The 25,597-nt window shown below is 36.8% G+C and overlaps 1 protein-coding gene across 1 annotated transcript in view; it reads right to left on the bottom strand.

Moving 5' to 3' along the window:
* The window catches only part of LOC134648385 (GTPase-activating protein skywalker), a 138,430-nt gene that overhangs the window by 31,056 nt on the left and 81,777 nt on the right, over positions 1 to 25,597 (bottom strand). The gene's annotated exons all lie outside the window — the stretch shown is intronic.

Genomic DNA, 25,597 nt, shown 5'->3' with positions numbered 1-25,597 from the left:
TCCCAAGTGAGATGAGGTTCCAAAATTTATTTCTAACTAATTTCAGTTATTTCACGAAAATACTATAGGAACTGAGACTGTTACTAACTTAAGGACAAGTAACGACAACGACCAGTCATCTTTATGACTAAACATTGTGTAACAACTGTAACCATGCGGTAACAAAGACTAAGTTAGGTTACTGAAACATCAAGAATATTTGGATAAGCGGAACTGACCTTCACCCTGTCGAAGCTAGACGGCGGCGTGACTCAGAGATAACAAACATTATTGTCACATGAGTAATTAATTCTATAGTAGCTTGACTTGCAAATTCCGCTTGTAATGAAGATTGCGACTTGTCATAGCTTTACACTGGCGAATAAATTTCAAGCGACGATATTGTGAGATGTTTTTTATATTATGCAATATGAAAATTTTCTGCTCGCATTTCTAAGTACTTGCGTTATCATTCTTTACTTTAACGGGCTTATCGGTCTTATTAAGCCTAAAGTTAAGGTTTCTGACCATAAATATAACTTAACCTAATCCTCGTTTAACCAACTAAATCTTCTAGACACGGTGACCAAGGTTTTTTTTAATTGAACATAGACTATATCGCTTTGCCTATGATAAATTCAGATGATATCTTAACATTCTTAACTATGTACCTACTTGCAATATTTCATTCAATTATTAGTATTGGCCGTCGTTCATTAAACTACATTCAAATTAGAACAGCCATATAGTTTATTGGAACAAAGTTGGTAACGTCTCGTACCTAACTATCAATCACAAGCATAAACGCTCAGCATGATAAGACACTTTTTATAATTATAGACGAAAAGCATTACGCCTGATGTGAAACGTGGTGTGTGTACGTCTTCATTGCTGAGATCTAACGATGTCTACGTCAGAGCGATCGCGTGCGATCACAATTGATAAGTATACGTGACTCTAAACACGACGAGTTACAATTCAGTGGTTCTTTTTTCGTGTGAACAAACTGTGAATCAGTTTTTACCTTCCTTGTAAGAGACGCTAAGTATTCATTGTTAGGAAACATGTTGCTAATGATAAATTAGAATTACTACTGCATAGTGCATACAAATGGGTATTCATTAAAATGATGAAATTCGAGGAAATTTTACAACAATAAAAGTCAAAATTATTGTAGATGGAAACGATTTATATCACGAATCTAACAGTTTCCTTGTCGACATTTAACAACCTTTGGTCTTTAAAGGTTCGTATTTACAGATCCCTATAAATTTTATCGTATCGGTGAGTAAATAAAACGTAATTTGTTTGTTGTACGTCAATTTTATCGGCAGTTATCACGTGACGTCGCATGGAACTGCGGCACTGATACTTCTGTGGAGTACATGATCCCTTTAATGCTTTTGACGTATCATGTAAATTGATAGACGGTAAAAGCTTTGGTCGCCATTGAAATTTCAAGTGTTGATGAAATAGCTAGTGGTATACATGGTTTCACTGTCCACATCCTGGCTCATAGTTCATCATCAGGTATAAGACCCGTTGAAACAAGGTTTACCGAACGAGATGCGTAATGAGACGGAAGACAAGTCCCACATTCGATCATCTCCGGAAAAGCGGTGTCTCAATTTAAGTATTTCGTTCCTTTTTTCCTTTCCCATGCATTAAATCATTGGTCGTCGTCATAAGAGGATTTCGTACTCGTAGTTGCTGCAACTATGAGCGAGTTTTGTTCGGTAAAGGTAATGTCCCGAAAGGTAACTTATTGTTATTGCTCAGCGTTCACCGGTGTGTCACTGAGATAAGAGGATCCGCGGTCGGACCTGTGTTAAACATTTTCCTTTATGACAAAGTGTAATAAATATTTTTTTGTAAACTGACAGATTGGAATCAGACTTAAACAAAGGGACACAAAGGATGCTTTGTTGACAGGATGTTAAATATACAATAAATGCCGACCTTGATTGCTAACTGGGTGGGAACTGGAAAATTAACATCCACCGTTTAACTGACAATTTATTTTCAAAGGCATTAGATCGCCCAAGGAAAAAAAGGATATGGTAAGTGTTGATGTATCTTAGTATCGATTGAAAACGCCATATTTAGGCCTTTGAATAGATACGCGAGTTTTGAAATGTATGTTTTATTCAAAATACTACACAGATGCATAGTAAAAAAAGCGGCCAAGTGCGAGTCGGACTCGCCCATGAAGGGTTCCGTATTTAGGCGATTTATGACGTATTAAAAAAAAACTACTTACTAGATCTCGTTCAAACCAATTTTCGGTGGAAGTTTACACGGTAATGTACATCATATATTTTTTTTAGTTTTATCATTCTGTTATTTTAGAAGTTACAGGGGGGGGGGGACACACATTTTACCACTTTGGAAGTGTCTCTCGCGCAAACTATTCAGTTTAGAAAAAAATGATATTAGAAACCTCAATATCATTTTTGAAGACCTATCCATAGATACCCCACACGTATAGGTTTGATGAAAAAAAAATTTTGAGTTTCAGTTCTAAGTATAGGGAACCCCAAAAATTTATTGTTTTTTTTCTATTTTTGTGTGAAAATCTTAATGCGGTTCACAGAATACATCTACTTACCAAGTTTCAACAGTATAGTTCTTATAGTTTCGGAGAAAAGTGACTGTGACATACACGGACAGACGGACAGACAGACAGACAGACATGACGAATCTATAAGGGTTCCGTTTTTTGCCATTTGGCTACGGAACCCTAAAAAGGTAAACAAATACGAAATGTGGGTTTAACAAATAACCTTAAAGCTGGGTTCAACGAAAGACCCAGCCAAATAGGAAGAGGCCGATTAGGGGTAGAAATAGCATATTTCTAAAGGATTTAAAAATAAAAGGGACAAAGGGTAGATTTTGCGTCTAAAAGGAACTTTAATTAGCAAAGGGGAAGCGTAATTTTAAATTTCATAAGTAAATAATATCAGGTCGTGAATAATGGAATGAAAACACGTATTAATTGCGGCGACGAATGTGTTTCCTTTGCGTTACTCTTGTTGCCGGAGTGCTTGTAATAAATGCCTTCTGTTTTAATTACTTTTAGAGGAAAGAGGAAAAGGGAGAGAATCGTCGGAAACCACTTAGATTAGTACTTGAGAATCATACACGATGTTCAAGCAGTTTCATGAATTTTAAGTACACACTGATCTTTACAATCCTATAACGTTTTTAATTCAATCATCACACTCGTCTATTTTGATAAAAAAGGTCTTAATCGATTTGTTTTTGTTATCTATGGTCATTTAAAAAGAGGAAGTTATAAACGAAATAAACAGTAGTAGGGAATTATTATTATTTTTTTTCAATATCAGCATCTTCCTCGCGTTGTCCCGGCATTTTGCCACAGCTCATGGGAGCCTGGGGTCCGCTTGGCAACTAATCCCAGGAATTGGCGTGGGCACTAGTTTTTACGAAAGCGACTGCCATCTGACCTTCCAACCCAGAGGGTAAACTAGGCCCTTATTGGGATTAGTCCGGTTTCCTCACGATGTTTTCCTTCACCGAAAAGCGACTGGTAAATATCAAATGATATTTTGTACATAAGTTCCGAAAAACTCATTGGTACGAGCCGGGGTTTGAACCCGCGACCTCCGGATTGCAAGTCGCACGCTCTTACCGCTAGGCCACCAGCGCTTTTTTTTCAATATATTACTTGTAAATTATCAAAATATAATTTCATCCTTTTTATTTCCCAAAACATTATAAAATAAACCACAATAATAACGCTTCATATGCCTCAAATTCCAACGTGAACTTTTACTAAGCCCCCGTCATTCCGCTAAATCTATGAAACGGCAATTACTCGAAATTCGCTAGACGTTGATATAGAAATGTGGATTAACCCAGTTCCAGACAAGTTGCTCACTTCACTTTGGCAAGGAAATTAAGGACTCGGGTAGATTAAATTAATAACTAAAAACCGCTTTGAAACTACTTGAGATACCTATCACATTTGACATGATGATATAGTTATATCACATGATAAAAGTGGTGACAAGAGTAGTTGTCAGATGCCATAGATGTGAAGGAAGAGGCAGCGGACTAAATATATGAGACGACATAATGCTAAATGGTGAAGGTATGGGGGCGGATGACACCTACACCGAGACAATGACAATGATGATAAATGAGAAAAGTCAAGTCAGTTCAGCCACCAACATTATATTTTGGTATTATTAACTTTACTTAGGCAGAAATAGCAGATTGATATGAAATGAATGAATTGATTCGACCAAAAATGATTAAACAAAGTTTTAATTATAAAATCTTCCGTTAACATCAGTATCATCACTGTATTTTTTTGACTACACATACATACTTGCTTCTAAGTGTATTCTAGCCAATCTTAAGTTAGCACAATTATCGCGATTATGATGGTTACGGTAAACGTTGAATCGCGTGACAAATCTAACTGAACACACAGACTTTATCGTGGATCACAGATTAGCGTGTCAAGCTTCCTGGTATGGCAACAAAATATTAAGATGATTTCACTATTGTTTACAATGCGTCTAAATATTGTTCAATTTTGAGATTTAATATCTAGGCGGCCAATCGTTGGCCAAACAGGTAGAAGTAAGATCTTTATTAATGTATGCCTCCCGAATTATCAAAGACGGCTGGACCGATTTGGAAAATTATCATTTGTTTGAAAAAAAAAATTAAAACCAGCGTGATAGCCTAATTTTCCGTAACAAGTTTTGCGCGGCGAGCCGTATCTTCTGTTGCTTTCTAATTTGGCTTTACGCCCCCTCTTAAAATAACTCGATAGTCAATAAGAAACTCAATATCTACAATTCCCGATTAAACTGTAAAGTCTGCAAATCCGGATTAAATTCGGATAGGGACAGGAAAACGCACTCAGACGACAAACTTGGACCGGATAGCTTTCGGTTCGGGCTGATCTAATACCGAAGTTTCCAAATCAATCCCGCCTTAGTTAAGGCAGTTCTTTGTAAGATGTAAGTAATTCGGAAGAAACTCATGCCTTTATATTGAATTTGAAATCAGAAATCAGAAATTTATTTGCTTAAAACACGGTCAGTACAAAGGTATACAGAGGTATTAAGTTCCACATGCTTTGTCAGTAGAGACATGCAAATATTCACACTTATTCTAGTAACTAAACTATCTTTACGAAACCATAATTCAATACATTCATTAACATTTAACATAGGTCCTAAATAGCTACGAGCAATTTCATCTCTCTTCAGGAATTCGTTAACAGAGTAGAAGCATTCCTCTAGCAACCATATTGAGAGTTTTGAAAGATATTGTTGATCCTTTACATTGGGAAAGAATCAAATTATCTTGTTAATATTAAAATGAAACGAACGGAATAGCAGTTGCAATGAGACTGATTTATTTTTTAAATGTCACTGACAATGACACATGTACAGTTAACATACATAGTATAACAGATGGCGCTAGTAGTTAAACTTAGATTATTTTAGATATATTTTAACACCTCCACTTATCAAAATAATCTAAGCACAGTTTCCAAAAAACAAAATAATAATTAAATCTAACTATGCTAAACAATACTCTGAATGCCCATTTTTCTGACAAAATAATTGTGCTTTACACTAGTTAAACCTTTAGTCAAAAGGTCTGCGGGCATTTCAGATGTTGACAAATAAACAATTTTTACAAGATTGTTAGCGACAGCTTCCCTAACAAAATGATGACGAACATCTATATGTTTTGTTCTTTTATGGAACAAAGGATTTTCAGTCAATTTTTGAGCACCTTGGTTATCATTGTACAAGACAATGTTATAGTCGCATACAACAATTTCTGAAAGCAAATTTTTTAAATAAATTGCCTCCTTGACCGCTTCAGAAATTGCCATATACTCAGATTCAACTGAGCTCAAGGCCACTGTTTGCTGCTTTTTACATTCATAAGAAATCACAGAACCTGATAATTTAAAGCAGAAACCAGTGTATGACTTTCTGTCAATATTATTTGAAGCCCAATCAGCATCAACAAAACCTTCCAGATTATTATTATCATTTTTAAATATCAAACCAAAAGATTTAGTTTTCTGCAAATATTTTAATATTCTTTTTGCATGTGACCAATGAACTGCTGAATAACAGTTATTGAACTGGCTCAAATAACTGACACTGTAACTAATATCTGGACGTGTAAGTACAGCTAGGTACATTAGACTTCCTATCAGCTGTTGATAAGGATATTGTTTACACACTTCTTCAGATTTCTCCAATTTCAAATTACTTTCTATTGGGGTATCTACAGAATTACAATTTGACATATTAAACTTCATCAAAATCTGATTTACAAATTGCTCTTGATCCAAAGAAATGCTGCCATTATCATACATTTTCACCCTCATACCTAAACATTTTTTCACCTGCCCCAAATCCTTAGTTTTAAACTTTGACATTAAATTCTTTTTTAAATCATTTGTCATAGCTTCACTATTTGAGAATATGAAAAAATCATCTACAAATACAGTTATAATAATCTGCTCATTTTTGATGCGCTTACTATACAAACATGGTTCAAGTTTTGACTTTACATATCCCAAGCTCAATAAACAATCATTAACTCTCTTATTCCAAGCTCTGGCAGATTGTTTTAAGCCATATATCGCTCGCTTTAATTTAAGCACTGAATTAGAATTACAATTTAATTCTGGTGGCACTTGCATGTATACATTTTCATCAAGATAGCCATTCAGAAAAGCTGTTGTTACATCAAGATGGGTAATTTTAAAATTTAATTTTACACTTAATGCGAATAACAGTCTTAGTGTTGAATACCTTAGGACGGGTGAGTATGTTTCTTTATAGTCCACACCTTCTTTCTGGGTAAAACCCTTAGCCACTAAACGAGCCCTAAATCTCACTTTGTTATCACTTTCAAACTTTTTCTTAAACACCCACTTGCACTGTATCACTCTATCGGCTTCCTTGACATCAACAACTTCCCACGCTTGATTATCTTCAAAAGCCTTCAGCTCTTCTTGCATAGCCTGCTGCCACATCTCCTTCTCTGGACCATTTATCGCTTCCTCATAGGTGATTTCTTCACCGCAAGCCTCGTCTACCACACACAGGTTTGAGAAACCATATCTGTCTACTGGTTTTCTGACTCGCTTGCCATTCACTATAGGAATGTCTTCTGCTGACTGTGAAACATCACTCTCATCTTGACATAAGGTGAAATCTGCTGAGTCATCTGATGTCACATCTGAAGTTAATGATTCACCTACATAGGTAGAATCATTTGGGTCCATGAGGGTACTTTCATCTTCTGATTCTTCCTCCACTGGCTGCAGCTCTGGTTCCTTCACACTTTCCTGCACTACCATCTGAACTGTGTCTGTATCTTCCTCTTTTTCCATGATAAAAACATCTCTGCTCGTAGTAATCTGCTGTGTTTTTGGGTTATAAATTCTGTAACCCTTAACATTTTCTGGGAAACCAAGTAAAATATATTTCTCAGCTTTCTTATCCCATTTTAATCTTCTCTCTTTGGGCACATGCACCATCACCGGACTGCCGAAGACCCTGACATGACTCAGATCTGGTTTTCTTCCTGTCCATTTTTCAAATGGTGTCACATTTCCTAAACCTGAGACCGGCGACCTGTTTTTCAAGTACACTGCCGTGTTCACAGCCTCTGCCCAGAATTTCTTTTCTAGTTTAGCCTCAAAAAGTAAACACCTTGCCTTTTCAGTAGCCGATCTCACATATCTCTCTGAGACCGCGTTTTGTTGTGGCGTATAGGGATTAGTTCTCTGATGAATAATACCCGCCGTCTTCAGATAACTTTGCATCTCCTGTGAACAATATTCTCCCCCATTGTCTGTCCGAAGCGTCTTAATTTTATTTCCAGTTTGGTTCTCTGCCATACTCCGAAACTCTTTGAAACACTGGAAAACTTGGTTCTTTTCTTTTAAGAAATATACAAAGCACATACGGCTTGCATCATCTACGAACAGTACAAAGTATCTTGCCTGACCAATAGACTTGGTCTCCATTGGCCCCGCCACATCCGAATGTACCACCTCCAATAAATTTTCTGACCTATGGTTAGCTGATGGAAAAGGTAGTCTTGCCTGTTTCCCTTCGCAACACACCTCGCAGTTAGACTTCTGCAATTCTGGTTTATCTTTGTAGAAAACACCATTCACTGCTCCATTTTTCATCTTTTCTAGGTCATTTGAATTAATATGGCCCATTCGTTTATGCCACTGCTTTGAATCTGTTGTATGTATAGCTGCCGCTGCTAGTACCTTCTCTGGCTTCACAGTATTTAACCTATACACACCATTCTCTAAACTTGCTATGCCAATTAACACATTCTGTTGATTACGGATGTAACACGCACTTTTTCCAAATGAAACTGTGTTCCCGCTTTCTATCAACTTGCTAACAGATAGCAAATTTGTAGTGAGATCTGGAACGCACAAAACATTTCGTACAGGAATGTCAAACTGAGATTCATTCACTGTTGTTGTGACTTGCGCTTCACCGGCACATACAACTGGCATGGTCGTTTTATTTGCAACAACTATATCTCCTATATCGTGTGCTTGTCGTGTTTGCGATAAACTTTCTTTGTTTGCCGTAATGTGGAAACTCGACCCCGAGTCCACGTACCAATCTTCTGTACTAAAGTCGCCGTTTAGAAATACAGCACTAAATGCACCAGCAACCTTCTTTTTTGTTTCTGTACACTGATTTTTATAATGCCCTGTCCGATGACACTTGTAACAAATAATTTGTTTTCCACTTGACGTTTTGGTAGTTGACGGCGATGACATTGACGTTTGTTTTGACTTATGATGGCCAGTGTTGCCAGTTTTCTGTCGAGCACTCGAGTAGAAAGCTGCTTCTGCTCCACTGCTGCCAACTTCAGTGTCAGAAGTCATATCGAGCAACTTCGTTTTAATGACGTCTGCACCAATTGTCAAACCAGAATGTTCGATTGCCATTATCATTGGCGCGAACTTTTCGGGTAGGCCGGCCAAAAGTAATGAACCGATCCATTCGTCGTCGATTTCAAAGCCCGTTCCTTTTAATCGTTGCGCTGTATCCACCACTTGAGTCACATAATTAGTCATGGAATCGCAATTTTCAAGACGAATAGATATTAAAGTCCGAAGTAAACTGATTTTCCTTGTAAATCCGCTGTCATCGAACAATGTCTTTAACTTCGCCCACAATGTACTTATAGTGTTCTCGTCCTTGATATGCACATATAAGGAAGGATCTATTGTCATCACTAGCTTGGCTTTAGCTTTTTTCTGTTCTTGATCACTCATATTTTCACTTATGGCGTCAATATCGATGCCCTCCAACAGCAGAAAGTTTTTTACCGCGAACGCCCAATCATCATAGTTCTCACGTCCTTTTAGTTTAGGAACATTCACTATGTAACTTGATGTCGACATTTTGCTAATCACACACGAAATACTTTAAACTACTTAGAAACATGGACTGCCCATAACCTAAAATGAAACGAACGGAATAGCAGTTGCAATGAGACTGATTTATTTTTTAAATGTCACTGACAATGACACATGTACAGTTAACATACATAGTATAACAGATGGCGCTAGTAGTTAAACTTAGATTATTTTAGATATATTTTAACAAATATCTTACAACAGGACATAATTATTGTAAAATAATTTTATCCGTATTATACATGGAAAAACGATTAGGGCTTTCGTGTGCTCATTGCTTCTTACCGGCTAAAATAAAACGTAACGAACATGTACCTGGTACCTACTTAGTACTTAACTATAAAAACGAACTATATAATATAATTAATAGCGCGGGTATCTCTTTCCTTGTGCAGTATTACTTAAGGCCACTTTATAGATTGGATGTAATTAAATGACCCATTATAGTAACCAGCAGACAAACTGTCTATGATGTACGAACTGCTAAAGCTAATGCTACTTTTGGCGTCTTAATATAGATTTGTTTATGGTTAAAATTAGATTTATGCCTTTCTTACGTAATATAAGTAGGCCAGGAACACACTTTATACCCACGCTCTTTTTGCATCTTTTTCCTAAAGACAATCAAATTATTTACCCCATTGAGAATCATAAACCCGTGAATTACCTTGTCTAGTAAATTTACAAGACTTGAAAAACTTAACATACATACATAATTGGCTAGTTACCATAATAAATACAGTAAGTGTGCTAGTCACAAGTATAAACAGTGCGAGAAACCATTGTAGTAGATAACGATTACTACGGGTTCACTGAGCTATAAACTACAATACAACTCAAGGATAATCATTGACAACTCCAACAAGTAGCGCAACTTTCCATATACGGCACGGCACCGTAGTGAGAAACTTGAAAATTAATAGACAATATCAATTCAGAAGTCGGGATTGAATGTAATTTAGATAGCAAAGTTAGGTAGTAACGGATATGTATTGAAATATAGATCAATAATAGGATTTGCTTGTTTACGTCTAGGAATATTAAGATAAGCGATAATTCTGGTACAAGTGTTTACTATTAAAGCGATAAGGAGGCCAATATTGAACATAGTGAATTAAATTTAATTAATTTACAACTTCCACAAGAAAGTAGGTATATTGTAAGTAATTTTGAAGAATTAGTCACAAAACATCTAATTGGAGGAAATACAAAGTTACGCGCCTCAGTAAAATAAAATTAATTAATTAATCAATTAAGTATAAACGAGAATTTCCTGTCATTCTTAATTTTAGGCGTTAGTTCCAAGCGACGAAAGCAAATTGTAAATTAAATGTTTGAAATTGTACTGTGTTTCACTTTTTTTTTATTGGAATCAAGAGTTTATTCGTTCGTACATATCTGCGAGTACCTGTGATAGGTTTCTAATGTGATGATGACATAAAATCATAATGGCCATGGAGCTGAGAATAACAAGGCTGATCGTACAAGTATTTATAGTGTTATGTTAGAAAATTATAACTATAAATTGCAACAGCATGTTTGGATTCGACCTCAGATTAGGTTAGGTTAGGTTAGTAACCTACCACAATCCTATCAGTCATCCATTCCTAGGATTCGCAACAGTTTTTTTATGAAAAAACTTGCGGGCTTACAGGTTAACCCAAAAACGCTCACAAGATAACATTACCATTACAGTTGTGGGGATTCAACCGGATTATGCTTAAATAAGAGATATATTTTATACTCCGCTTTCCGATTCCAATTTCAAAGTCACCGTACATCCTGTACCCTTTTTCCAAAAACACGAATGTTTTAACCCTTAAATGCATAGTGTAGGATGCAGCCTACACAAAAAACATCTAATTTTATACATAATTAGAAAAACCTATATATGTCTATTTATATATTATTTCAATAGTAAAACTAATCCGTTTTCCAATTTTTTATATAAATTTACGCAATATTTTAATTTATAAAAATTACATTCGGTTTAAGACGAAATGTCAGAAAATTTGAAAAAATCCAGAATTTGATGGTTTTTAGTATGTGATTTTGGATGTTTTTTTGGGGTTTGTTTGTAATTATTTTATATTTAAAAACTATCATAGGTGTATCACAAATAGTGTACCTTTCTGATGATAGTAGGATTTATCATATATCTCTTACTGAAAAGTATATATTTACATAAATATGATTTAGCCTATGATAAAAGATAAAGATAGTTTATTCAAGTAGGCATAATTACAATGCGCTTATGAACGTCAAATAAAGCTAGGTAGACCGGCTCCAACCCTACACCTCTGCCCCGAGAAGATTTAAATCCCCCCTCAATTGGAGGAGGGTATCCCATTATGGGACCGGCAACAAACTCGGCGGGACACATCTTTTCAAAAATAATTACATCTTATAATTAACAAGCATTACGAGAAAATAAGGAAAAAAAATACAATTTAAATTACTATAGAATTCATGCAATTATACACATAAGGTGTAATAGAAATTTGATTTAGAAAATATACATATGTACATGGAATCATACAAATTCGTAGCTCTTTCAGAAAACATATCAAATTCTCACAAAAGGAAAAGAAAATAAAGTTATTAAAAGAAATGGGAAAACATATTATATAAATCTGATTGATTATTATGAATTACCAACATATAATATTTGATGTGCTTTCCTGCTTACCTGAGCTGTGTCACCTATTATAACTCTATACATAATATGCAACTTCTAACACTGATTTCGCAGTGAAAATCGATGTTATAATTTTTTTACCATTTTTCCCATAATCAGCAAACAATTACGTAACACATATATTAATTTCGGGCATAAAGAAAAAATCATGCATTTAAGGGTTAAAGTTTCTTTTTATTAACACAGGTCTGTTATTGACATGAGTCTGTTTGCTTTGCTCATCGCCGGTTGCTACAAAAAACTACGTGCGATGTTTCAATTCGGATCCTCCCAAAGCCAACGACCTCACATTTATGGAGGGCAAAAACGGAATGATTGTCACTCAATAAAGAGCTGTTATGTAAATACTTGTCGCAACGATCCAAACATAGAACATGCAGATGCGGGAAATAAAGTAAATTTACTAAACTGTTTTGAAGTAAAAAAGTGGCGCGAAGCCAAAAATCCCGTGAAGATAATATCAAACGGAGCTGCACGCAATGTCAATATAAACAATCTAGTACGCGATGAAATTAATTTATTTAATGCAAAAATCCTTGCTCTGGCATTAAAAGGCCAACCACTAACATAGCAGGTATATGTTACATTATTTATTCTAATGAATCATATGTAGAGCTATTTATAGATGCATATTGGCAAGTTGTGCTATCTGAAAACAACTCTATCAGAGGGCCTACCGCGAACCACGTTCGACGTGTTGCCTCCCTGTCTCACTTACGTACAAATTTACAAGTGCAACAGAGAGGCAACACGTCGAACGTGGTTCGCGGTAGGCCCTCAGAGACAAGTGACCGTTATGACATTAAACTTAATACTCCTTGTGTTACGATTGAAATCGGAAGAGTTTATAATCGGACTTGACGCCTTTCGGGTTGGTGAACATGTGAAATATGGTAAAAGCGATTCTAAAATTGTTGTAGGTTTGGAGAACAGATGTTGAGTGTTCCGGGCCAGTGAGTGTCCACTGGGTGGCAAATAGGCTTCGCGGACAGGTGTCGGGGCAACATATGTGATGTGGCGTGCACAATAACAGAAAGAATTATGTCACTGATGACGAGTATTTGTTGAGAGACGTTTGTCTTTTTCATCGACATGCCATATATTTTCACGTGGGATTTGAATACGTTTCCAGGGTGTGTAATTGTGAGAATCACTATTGCTATGGTGATGTCTTCTGAGCAAAGAATATAATACTCACTACTGAGTTATTTAAACAAAATATAATTTCCAAAACAAAACTTGACCATGCACAATCCAATTTCTTAATGGACTATTTTTAATTGGTTATAAATGTTATATGTAATTATGTATATAATTCAAGCGCCAAGATACAGAATAACAACCGCAAATTTAACGTCTCCTAAGCTATCCTAACAAATTGAAAATATTTTTAACTGGCAAGTCTGAAGATCAAAACTAAAAAGAATTATAAAATTAATAAGTGTCTTTCTAGTTCTAGTCTACATGTTGCCAAGTGTAAACGTTTATTGAAAATTTATTAGATATAAAAATTCGCGCACAAAGCGTTTTCTTATAAAAGAAATCAATTACAATGTCGTTAATAAATATTTAATGCCCCAGCTGTAACGAGCCACGTGACAGTAAACATGACAGCAATATGCGGTTCCAGAGATCGTAAACCTCTTTGAAGCAGCAAAGAGAGTAATAATGGCGCGTAGTACAAGCTTAATGATAATGTAAAGTTATACTTTAATGAAGTATGTAAATGTCAGTACAATTTACATAGAAAGCGATCGCGTTGACAGTTTAGAATAGAATAGAAGGTCGTCGATTTAGTCTATACATTCTAATTATGGACGTCCGCGTAATATAGTCAAAAGCTAAATATTAACAGCACTATTTGTTCCCAATTTCTGTACAGAATGTATTTTTTGCTTTTGAGTGTAGGTGGTCAAGACGTGATAGAAAATGTAAATTTTCCCCATTTGATAGTGAAATGTGAAACTTTAATAACCGTATGTATAAGTAAATTTACATAAATAGAGAACCATCACCGGTTTAGCTGCAGCAGATTATAGCAAAAGTTATAGTCGTGGAAACGAAGATAAAAATAAGTTTATTGCAAAACTTTATACACATTTAAGGAAGAGTAGGAAGGCATCATAAAGTTTGAAGACGGGAGTCGCGTAATATACGTAGTAAAACGCAACGAAAATGAATAAAGTTTGATCAGAATTTATATTTATAATTTTTCATGTTTTCTAGCTGTTAAGTATTATAATGGCTTAATGGACGAATAAAAGCTTAATGAAAATGATGAGACCCTATTTGATAGTGAAATACAACTTTAATACAAACGTGCAAATGTATACACATATAGTCATCACGTGTAAATTATGCCTACGATCAAAGCCAAAGTGGGATGGATGGAGAATGGAGATACATTATTACACGAAAATTAACCGATTTAGGTAATTAACAATTTAACGCACGACGAAAACGCAATTTGGTAAATCATAATTATTTCGCGCTTGTTAATTAGGTATTGATACTGATGTCTATGTGTGAAAAGCTCCGATGATGAAATTGTAGCTTGACGAATATTTGAGTTTAATGAAACAATGTTCACTCTAAATATTCCTTCCTACAAGTTAACACTGATTTTGATTACAATAAGTGTATTCATATACATAGGTATTCAAATTTTAAGTTGCTACATAACAAAAATGAAATTGAAGTTTAAAATATGATTTCCGAATTTACTTATTTTTTATAAGTACTACCAAGAAATCAATTGATAATTCTACGTGAAAAGATACTAACGCTACAAAGAAGAAAATGGTAATGTTCCCAACTGGCCAGGGGCTACGAAACTAGCTAGTGAGAACGAGAACACAGAACAAGCCCATGGAGAGAATTAAGATAGCGAAGTGTTCCCGAGGGGTCACGACCCAGATTCCTTAACGATGCGCGGGTCGAAGCACTCTGGCGAATGCAGAAAAAGGTAAGATAAGACAAGGGGTCGGTGAACTGGAACGGATTGTTTTAAGAAATAGATGATTTGAAGTTGAAGCTTTTGGTTTTATCTGGAGTTTATGGTACAAATCGGTTTTTGTGAAAGCTTTCTAGTAAAGAAAGCCCTTCCACGAAGTGACGGCTAAGATTCAAACAAATTAATCAAATTATATCTTTGAACAAAAATGCACATGTTTTAAATATAAGTATTAAAAAATAAATTAACTCTGGTATTTGTAAAATAAAACCACAACAACATAGATAAATATTAAAATCGCGCACATAACAACAACAAGCGAATTTGGGCAATTTTATTTATTTGCCGTAGATATTGACATTTATTCCTTAGTAGGTAACACACGTGTGACACGTGTATCGTCTTAGCGTCTATTATTTAAGTCTCCACTAGAGTTAACACACGGTACTTTTCATATAAAGTTACAATAAAAAATACAGAAAATGTTTGACGCATGTCTCATTAAATACAACAAAAGACGAGCGAAGGCATCCACGAGAACGTAGAACTGTTTGAATAAAACGTGTATGACGAGTAAAAGTGAAACCGTGTTGAGAGGAGATACAAGTCAAAAGAGTCCTTAGCAAATAGCCGAGAGCAAGTTATTCGCAAGTGCTTTGAGCTTCACAATATCTTGACCCACATAAGGTATGGGCGGCGACGCGGGTTTCTACCGTTCTTATAGCTAGTGCTTCAGAGGCTAGGGACCTAGTTGCCGAGTGTACGTCGTACGTGCCGTGAACGAACGAGTCGAGATATTAGATATCTTACTACAAAGTCTAGCGTAAGGCTAAATATGGGAAGGTAAATGATATTCTTTAGTCAGCATTTGCGGAGCAAGCTTTTGGAATTTGTTTTGAAAGTTCCTGTTTGACCGAGGCGACCGAGCCAACGGTAAAACAATGAAACTATTAGAAACTAAATTGAGTGTATGTAGGTCCTAAAGAACCGCATAGTCAATTTTACACATTTATAAACAAATTTACTACAATATTGGAACATAGGTTGCCAACCTCAAATTTGGTATATCGAATAATATCGATATAAGTACAAATTCAATTTCATCAAAAAGTTTATCATGTCAAAGGTACCTAGGTACTTTATTTATTAGATCTAACTCATGGGAACACACGCACAAATATCTATAACGGCTATATCAAACCTGGCAACACAAAATTTCAACGCCTTTTTAGGGTTCCGTACCCAAAGGGTAAAAAACGGAACCCTTATAGATTCGTCATGTCTGTCTGTCTGTCCGTCTGTCCGTCTGTCTGTCCGTCCGTATGTCACAGCCACTTTTCTCCGAAACTATAAGAACTATACTGTTGAAACTTGGTAAGTAGATGTATTCTGTGAACCGCATTAAGATTTTCACACAAAAATAGAAAAAAAACAATAAATTTTTGGGGTTCCCCATACTTCGAACTGAAACTCAAAAAATTTTTTTTCATCAAACCCATACGTGTGGGGTATCTATGGATAGGTCTTCAAAAATGATATTGAGGTTTCTAATATCATTTTTTTCTAAACTGAATAGTTTGCGCGAGAGACACTTCCAAAGTGGTAAAATGTGTGTCCCCCCCCCTGTAACTTCTAAAATAAGAGAATGATAAAACTAAAAAAAATATATGATGTACATTACCATGTAAACTTCCACCGAAAATTGGTTTGAACGAGATCTAGTAAGTAGTTTTTTTTTATACGTCATAAATCGCCTAAATACGGAACCCTTCATGGGCGAGTCCGACTCGCATTTGGCCGCTTTTTTCCAATAAAACAAGTAATAAATGAACGTACAAGGATGAACATTCAAGACGCGAAAAATACCGGATATTACTTTTCCATTACAGCAAACGGCTCGGGAAAATAATACCATATTTGGTATTATATTATACCTTATCTTTGATCCGGTACTTTAATGGAAAACGTGGCATCCTGGGATGTGCGAGATTGAATTTCATCTATCCGTACATATTGTTAAAGAGTTATGCTGATATAATGAAGGGTGTGTTTGAAACCCTTACCCTTGTCTCTCTTTCTATTTATTAAGTATATTAGGTATGTTTTATTTTATGGTCGATTTATTTTCGTCAGATTTTGATAATATTTGACAAGTTTGAAGAGCTCGTCATTCTGAGCCTTGGAGGATATAATCAAACGGAGACGCCATGTCTGTAATTTTCTGTACAAAACCGTCTGCCGATTTTTGCGGGGGAGGGGAACGTCAAATGTATGCGTAACGTAAAAATAGCCATGTCAGATAAACGTCAGTCCATACATTGTGTATGACCGTTGGCCGCCTATTTTCGACAGAGGGGAAAGCCTGTTAATGGCTACTCCGTTTAGTTGTATCCTCCAAGTTCTGAGCGGTATAAACTCTAAATTCCAATTTAGGACATAATAAGTAATGTATGTAACTTCCGTTGAGTTACCAAAATTCCTTGCGTTTTCACAACTTCAGGGGTAGATTTTTAAGGATATACCGTGAAATTGAGCTTGTATTGCACAGAATAAAGAAGTATCTAAGCTAAGTATTCGCCAAATTCTATTGAAATCTGGCCCATTTGAACTATTCATACTTTGGCAAGACTTACGCTACTCAATTGCTTACTAAGGGACCTTGTTCACTGTTGATACAGTAGAAAGTGCTTCTAGTTTACTGGATATTTGCATTTTTATAATTATCCCGCTTTCGAAGTTACCTTTATTACGTAACGTTGTTTTGTATTATTTAGATATTAGTATAGTATACAATTCTTACAACACCTTTTCGTTATGAAAGAAGTCGGTTTGATCTTCCGCCGTGTTGTTTGCGCGGGTAGCGTTAAATTTCACAGACGCCAGTTCGGCTGGTTGCGCTGCTATTTCGGGAACAGACGCGATTGATCAGTCTACGGAACCCTTTGTTTCTAGTTAGACCTATTCGTCTATAACAAGTTACTTTTTATATGCTTTCACAAAGTTAGCTACTCTTTCATTGAATTCATCGACTGATGAAAGTTAAGCGCAATCCTGCTTTATAATAAAATGTAACAATGTGTAGGAGTATTTGGATGTTTGTTCCTCGTTCACGCATGCAATTGCAATGCCCAATTGCTACTATAGGGAGAGGGGATTAGGGGAAACGCGTGCGTGGCAGTTTAATCATTTCCACCCATTTCTACGCAGATGAAGTCAGGAACAGAGCCTAGTTTTAATTATTCTGTTATAAAAACCAAAATGGCAAATATAAAAGCTACTAGAGGAACGCTTGGCTAGAACAGACATGGTTAATCTACAAAAACTGCCCAAAGAAACAAAAGTCACAGTATTTCCACATGAAGTTCATAGAACCGCATGCTTTATTGGTCTATACTTCTACAGGCAAGTACAATAGACACTGTATAACCATCAACAATGATCGGAATAGGTAGTGCCATTTGGGGTGAACAACCTCAAACATTGTACTTAACATGGATAAGACTCGGGATTCCAAGACTCTTATTTTTAGGGTTCCGTACCTCAAAAGGAAAAAACGGAACCCTAATAGGATCACTCGTGCGTCTGTCTGTCCGTCCGTCTGTCACAACCTATTTTCTCCGAAACTACTGGACCAATTAAGTTGAAATTTGGCCACATATGTAAGTTTGTGACCCAAAGATGGACGAGTAACGTAAATAAATGAATTTTAAATATGGAGGCCATTTTTGGGGGCTAAATGAGAAAATTGAAAAATAAAAAAAATAAAACTATATTGTGTTACATATCAAATGAAAGAGCTCATTGTAAGGATTTCAAATATACATATATATATATATATATATATATATATATTATAATTTTAGTATTAATAGTTTAGCAGTTATTCAAGAAAGTAGGCAAAAAATGACCATAACCCCCCTTATCTCCGAAACTACTGGGTCTAAAATTTTGAAAAAAAATACACAAAATAGTTATTTACCTATACATGACAGGAAAACCTATTAGAAATGTGCAGTCCAGCGTGAGTCGGACTTAATGTACGGAACCCTTGGAACGCGAGTCCGACTCGCACTTGGCCGGTTTTTTTCACAAAAATATTTCTTGGCATGTCTTTAATTGAAGTAGGTAATATGAATTCCCGGGGTGAAAAGGTATATCCATACTAAGCTTACGCACCGAAGTCCCGTGAAATGGCACTACCAATTCCGATCACTGCTTATTACAGAGGAATAAAGTTCAAAACCATAAACAATTTGCCATCGCCCTTGGGCGACCTGCGGCCGACAAAGCCGATACGAGTTTACGTGACAAGATACCATTTGGAGTGTAAACTTCGACCGCCCGTAACTTTTTACTCACACGACACAACCAATGACGTACACGGTGAAGTTTAAAAATAGGTGCATCCTTTTCGCGAAACTTAAAAAAACAGTTGGTAAAATAGACCCAAAAATCATGAGCCAGCGAGTCACAAGCTCTCTCTCTCTCTCTCTCTTCCAAGCTATGTATCCCACATGGTGATGAGGTCAGCTTTCCGTATCTTTCGCGTCCACTTCGCACTATCCAGCCTATATCTTCGCCAGCGAGTCACAAGCACTTTTTTAAATTATTAATAAGCTGTCAGATTCAAGCTGTCTTTTCATTTCATAGTACCCAATTTTAATGTCAGATTGGATAGGTTGTTTGTTCCCTTATTTTTTTTATGCAATACTCGCTAGCCCGAGTCTATTCTATGAGACCAAAACAATTAAATGGTAATTTATTCCGCCCATACCTCCTATGTGAATGATGACAATATGGGTTTAATCTGACCTGGAGACCTGGAGTCCTGGAGCTCGATTCAGTTTTAAATTTGTTGTTATGAAACGGTTTCGTATGGATATGATCTCTCAGCTGTCAACAGTTACTTTTCTGGACCAGTAATATTAAACGTAGTCATGAAAATGATTCTAACGACTTCAATGGTATAGTGAAATTTAATGAATAAGTGACTCAGCAATATTTCGAACAATAACGGTTTAGCTAATGATAAGTACCGTTACAACCTTTGTACCGGAACCAAATAATATGTTTCGTACACGTTGTGTCATAGATCTACGTATGATTTATATAAATACCGATATCAATACGAATAGGTGTGTTCAGGCAAAGTTGTAGAGTCAATTCTACGCCTACGGGGACATTTTTTCAAATTATGTAATACTGCTTTCTACTACTTTCGTAACCGCTGCGAAAATTAGATCGAGAATCAAACAAAGGTAGGTAGAGGGCGGAGGAGGGGGGGAGGGTAGAGGGTAAAGGTACTGATATCAGTGATATCAGTTACTCCATGACCAAAGGATATATTATTATAGTATTGCGTACCTCGTCACAGTGACAATAATATAACATCCCTAGCGGATTTCATATTGATTATCACTATGACAAGTTACGAAGTGGCACAAAAATAAAATCCTTGACTTTACCGTAAACAAATGGAGACTTTCATAACACTTTCGGAAACCTGGTTACACAACAGTACCCAGTATCACCCCATTCATCCAATCGGCTTAGATTGCCGGGTGTGTCATGTCCTAGGTCTGAATTATGCCATCCGACAGCCGTGGGCGGCTCTAGTGGATAATATACTCGTTTATTGCCGAGATGGGCTGTGTTCTGGGTTATGAGGCGATGTATTAACCTTGGGAGGGGAAGGATGTGTGCTTAACAATGATATTGTCTTTATCAACGAGGTGGATGATGCCGCGCGTCGTGTTGAGGTCTACGATGCGCTCCGTTTTTATTAGGGTTCCGTAGCCAAATGGCAAAAAACGGAACCCTTATAGATTCGTCATGTCTGTCTGTCTGTCCGTCTGTCCGTCTGTCCGTCCGTATGTCACAGCCACTTTTCTCCGAAACTATAAGAACTATACTGTTGAAACTTGGTAAGTAGATGTATTCTGTGAACCGCATTAAGATTTTCACACAAAAATAGAAAAAAAACAATAAATTTTTGGGGTTCCCCATACTTCGAACTGAAACTCAAAATTTTTTTTTTCATCAAACCCATACGTGTGGGGTATCTATGGATAGGTCTTCAAAAATGATATTGAGGTTTCTAATATCATTTTTTTCTAAACTGAATAGTTTGCGCGAGAGACACTTCCAAAGTGGTAAAATGTGTGTCCAGGTGTGACAGGGGGGGCCCTGTAACTTCTAAAATAAGAGAATGATAAAACTAAAAAAATATATGATGTACATTACCATGTAAACTTCCACCGAAAATTGGTTTGAACGAGATCTAGTAAGTAGTTTTTTTTTTTATACGTCATAAATCGCCTAAATACGGAACCCTTCATGGGCGAGTCCGACTCGCACTTGGCCGCTTTTTAGAATTAGGGATAGAAAAGAAAAATATTTATTCAGGCAACACATCATTACATTACAAAATAACAACACAAACATGTGAAATTACATAACAAAAATGTGAAACGAGAAGTATACAAAACACAGATAAAGATGTGAGGCTGAAATGGTCTCCACACACAGCAATGCAGTTGGCACGACTTAGCGTTGCCAGCGGCGCTGGTTTTCTGTGGAGCCAGCGAGGTGTGCGGTGCAGGACAGCATACTGGATATAGGCGAGAAGATATATCTTCATACAGATGGCATGGGTACAGGCCCAACATTTAGTGTGAAAAGGAGAGATAGAGCAGATAGAAGAGATATATGAACATTGGAAAACCGAGTTTAAGATAAATTATTGTCAAAATAAATTCTAAATTTCCTTTTAGAATAATAAAGTGGCGAGTAATTTTTCAGAAGTTTTTTTATAACTAGGAAACCATTTATTATTTCTCATAATACAATATTTTGTCTTAATGAATGACCCTTTTCATGTAGGTATTATTTATTCGTGGAAAACTCCATCCTGGTCGTTTGGTACACTTCAAAGGCAAATATCTTAACATCAAATCGGTGACATTGAACAAACGTATTTAAATATTTTATATTTGGCTATTCAGAAAACAGTGCGCGTAACTCTTGTTTACGTAGGGAGCAGGGGAAACTCCGATAAGCAGTACCTATTTACTATTTAGTTTATTGAGAGCTACATGCGACATGGTCACGCAATACGATACTATCGCTACCGAGGGGGTAAAATTCCTATAATAAAATAAATATTTAAAGTATGAATAAAGCGTAAATGACTCTCAGCCGTCAAAACATGCTTCGTTTGGTTTGGAAGGAAAACATATATAAAAAAAAAAAACAAAGTCGCTTGAAACCAAACGGACCCACGTAATCGGATAATTACAATGAGAGAATTAAATTGATTACCACCTGTCCCAAACAAACATTCTGTGACTCAAACAAAAGCATTTAAAAAGACGACTCAGACGTTTAATTTGGGAAAGCTAATGAAAAAGATCTGAGGCCCGTGTAAGCTAAGTACAAAGGTGAATTAATTAAAGCACTTTACCGGAAGAGGAAGGCTGGTCGCGCTCCGGCAGGTCCGCGACAAACAGCATGTAATGAGTGTTTTATTCAACGTTTTTGCACGACCCTTCAACCTTTGTCGCAGAATCGCACACGGAATCGGATTTCAATAAGATTTTTTAATTGAATGAACGCATTATAAATGCGCCGAGCATCTGGCTTTCGCTTCAGACCTTCTTGTTTCGGAATTTGTTTCGGAAAAGCATTGATTTAAGATTTACGAGATGAAATAAATAACAAGTGCAGAGGCACGCTAACAAAGAGGTTATATCTAAATCATCGGTAAGCATCGAGCGGTACAAATACATGAAAACACGGATCCCGTAGCGGCACTTGTTCCAAGACCGTGCGGTGCCAAGCCTGGCCGGAAGCCAACCACTAAACCCAGCGATTTTATGCGATACCAAAGAGAATTGATTGTAATATAGAAGTAAAATTTAAGAAAAAAACGTGCCCCATTTGACATCCAAAACAGATACTGCGCCATACGTTTTGCAGTCACTGAATTGTCAAACATCTACTTTTGACAATCAGAGTTACCGCAAAATGTTTGGAGCTGTACAGCGCCATCTCGTTTAACCTGTCAAATTCGAAGCACGAAATTGTCTTTATGGCTCCTCTACACGATGGCCCAGCGCCGGCCACTTCTACGGACGCATTTATGCGTTAGACGGAGCAAGTGATATTGCTATCTCATTCTACCGCATGGCTGCGTCCCTGGGAGTGGCCGGCGCTGGCCCATTGTGTAGTAGAGCCATTAGATTTTACGCATCTTACTCAATGTATCTTTGGCGATACTATTAGAAACTGCGTCATTTTTTGCGCGAAAACGATGTCGCCGTCTGAACTGCCCCAGTATCTCGGCGTTGTATATATGATAATTGATAACGCCAGTGTCACGGCCGGGGAACGTTCGAAAATAATATTATCTAGCGACATTGACTCGGCGGCAATAATGAAAACATTCGACCGGTGTTTTTCGACGCGTTCGGAACGTGAGCCAAAATCGACGTGTTATTCCAAGACTTAATGACTTAAACTTGCATGCCATTAATTAAATCAGCGCACACAAAAATAAATGCGACGAAAAGATTCACGAATTCTGCGTCGCATGTAAATTACGTAACTCCCCGATGAAACTCCACAGAGAGTCCATTGTCAGGACTATTTCACGCCGGTTCCCATGATATTACATTATGTGGCGTTGATTAATGTATGCATTGTTTACACGAGTCATCCATCAGCGGCAAGTACCGAAGTTGGAACAAAATAACAGCATGTCGCACAAAGAGATGCTTCTTGTTAATGTCGGTGCATTTTGTATGCTGGGATATCATAAATGATGAGGCGGAGGACAATGGAGGAAATTGTCACTTTTCTAGCCATCCGGCGGCCAAATTGATACGCCGGCGCAACCCGAGCTACCGCCTCCTCACGTGTCGGACGTGACGGCACGTTCTTATCCCAATTCATATTGTCTGATAGACATCGATCAAGCTCAATTTAGCGAAATAGGATACGAAAATAACAACGTATCGATCACAATCGTGTTCGCATTCCTGACAATTGCACGAGAGAGTAGGAAGCGGGTTGAAATTGGCAAGCACGACGCACGGAATGCAAATCTGCGACGTTCCTGATGGGGTCCCTGCGGTGGGAAGCCAAATAGCAATATGCATTTTGAACTCTGGGACACAGCGCGAGAGTCCAATTCAGATCTTGATGAGATTGATGGATGATACTACGATTACTTAAAGGATTATTGTACATAAACAGATGGAACAGAGTTGAATATTGTTTGCAGTTTGTAAGATAGTGACGCAGTTGCAGACAGGAGAGTCCTCCGGCAATTTGCCTATTGCCGAGTTCAATTATCGCCCCTCGCACTCATTACTGAATTAGTCCGACAGCGACGTAAAACTCGGCGACGCCTCTGCTCCTGAATTGATGCTCCGTAACCGGTTCACGTCTGTTTACACTGATTTCTTGGCAAAATAAAAGTAACAGTCGGCGTTAAACTTTTACAATTCGTAAACGAGCTTTGTGTACACTGTACGAACTAATCATAGTAAACGAAATTTAAAACGGTGAAGGAAACGGGTGATAAAATGTATAGAATTTTATGAATCGTATAATAGACGTATATCCGGTAAGGACAACCTATGAAACAGTAATAAATAAGAACATGTATCCCGTTTCCCAAGAATTATAGTTACACTAACATCACAACAAAGAACTCATCTCTATAATAATGGTCGATGTGGTTGATCTTAAGCGGTCATTATGAAGTTTATCGCGTTAAAGATAAGCGATGACGATGACTTATTATTTAGAGAGACTCAAGACAAGATTGTGTACAATATGTTGTAACGCAGCTCGCTATAAATAACTTATCTCCGCTCGATTCGTAACGCGGTTATGATAACAAGTCACCAGAAAGGTCGCAACCTACGATAACAAGTATTCCCAGCTTTATACATTATTCCCAGTAAAATTGGAAACCTGACTTATGATTTATTATACCACCAGTTTGCAAACGTAAGTAATAAATTAAAATTTTATATTTGGCCTCCGAAAAGCTGCCTAGAAGTTTTTATACACAGAGAATTATTAAACGCTGCTGGTATAAGGAATTCGTTTCATTTCGCTTTAAAGTCGTGTTTTAGGTCACTAGCTTAAATTTTGAGTGAATTGGCATGATGCTAATTGAATGAACAGACTAATAGGAAATTCAATGGACAAATTTTTGAATAAACAATTCGCATCGTCCATTTGTTGGGAATTGCAAAATTGCTTGCTATTGACATATGAATTATTTTGGGGCAGGAAGCGTTTATCCGTTATCCTACTCCACTCCACTCCACTTTGCAACAACACTCAGTTTCCCTTCGGGGTTGAAATATGTGATGTAATGTTTCAGTCAAAACTATTAGGACTAACTCCAGTTGTTATATATTACAGTCGCCAATTTTTAGATATTATATCGGAGCGGCTAAGGCGGTCACGAATA

This window comes from Cydia amplana, chromosome 5, assembly GCF_948474715.1.
Source record: "Cydia amplana chromosome 5, ilCydAmpl1.1, whole genome shotgun sequence".
NCBI classification, from domain to species: domain Eukaryota; kingdom Metazoa; phylum Arthropoda; class Insecta; order Lepidoptera; family Tortricidae; genus Cydia; species Cydia amplana.
The sequence above is the reverse complement of the archived record's forward strand: the minus strand, read 5'-3'. Positions and strand labels throughout refer to the sequence as shown.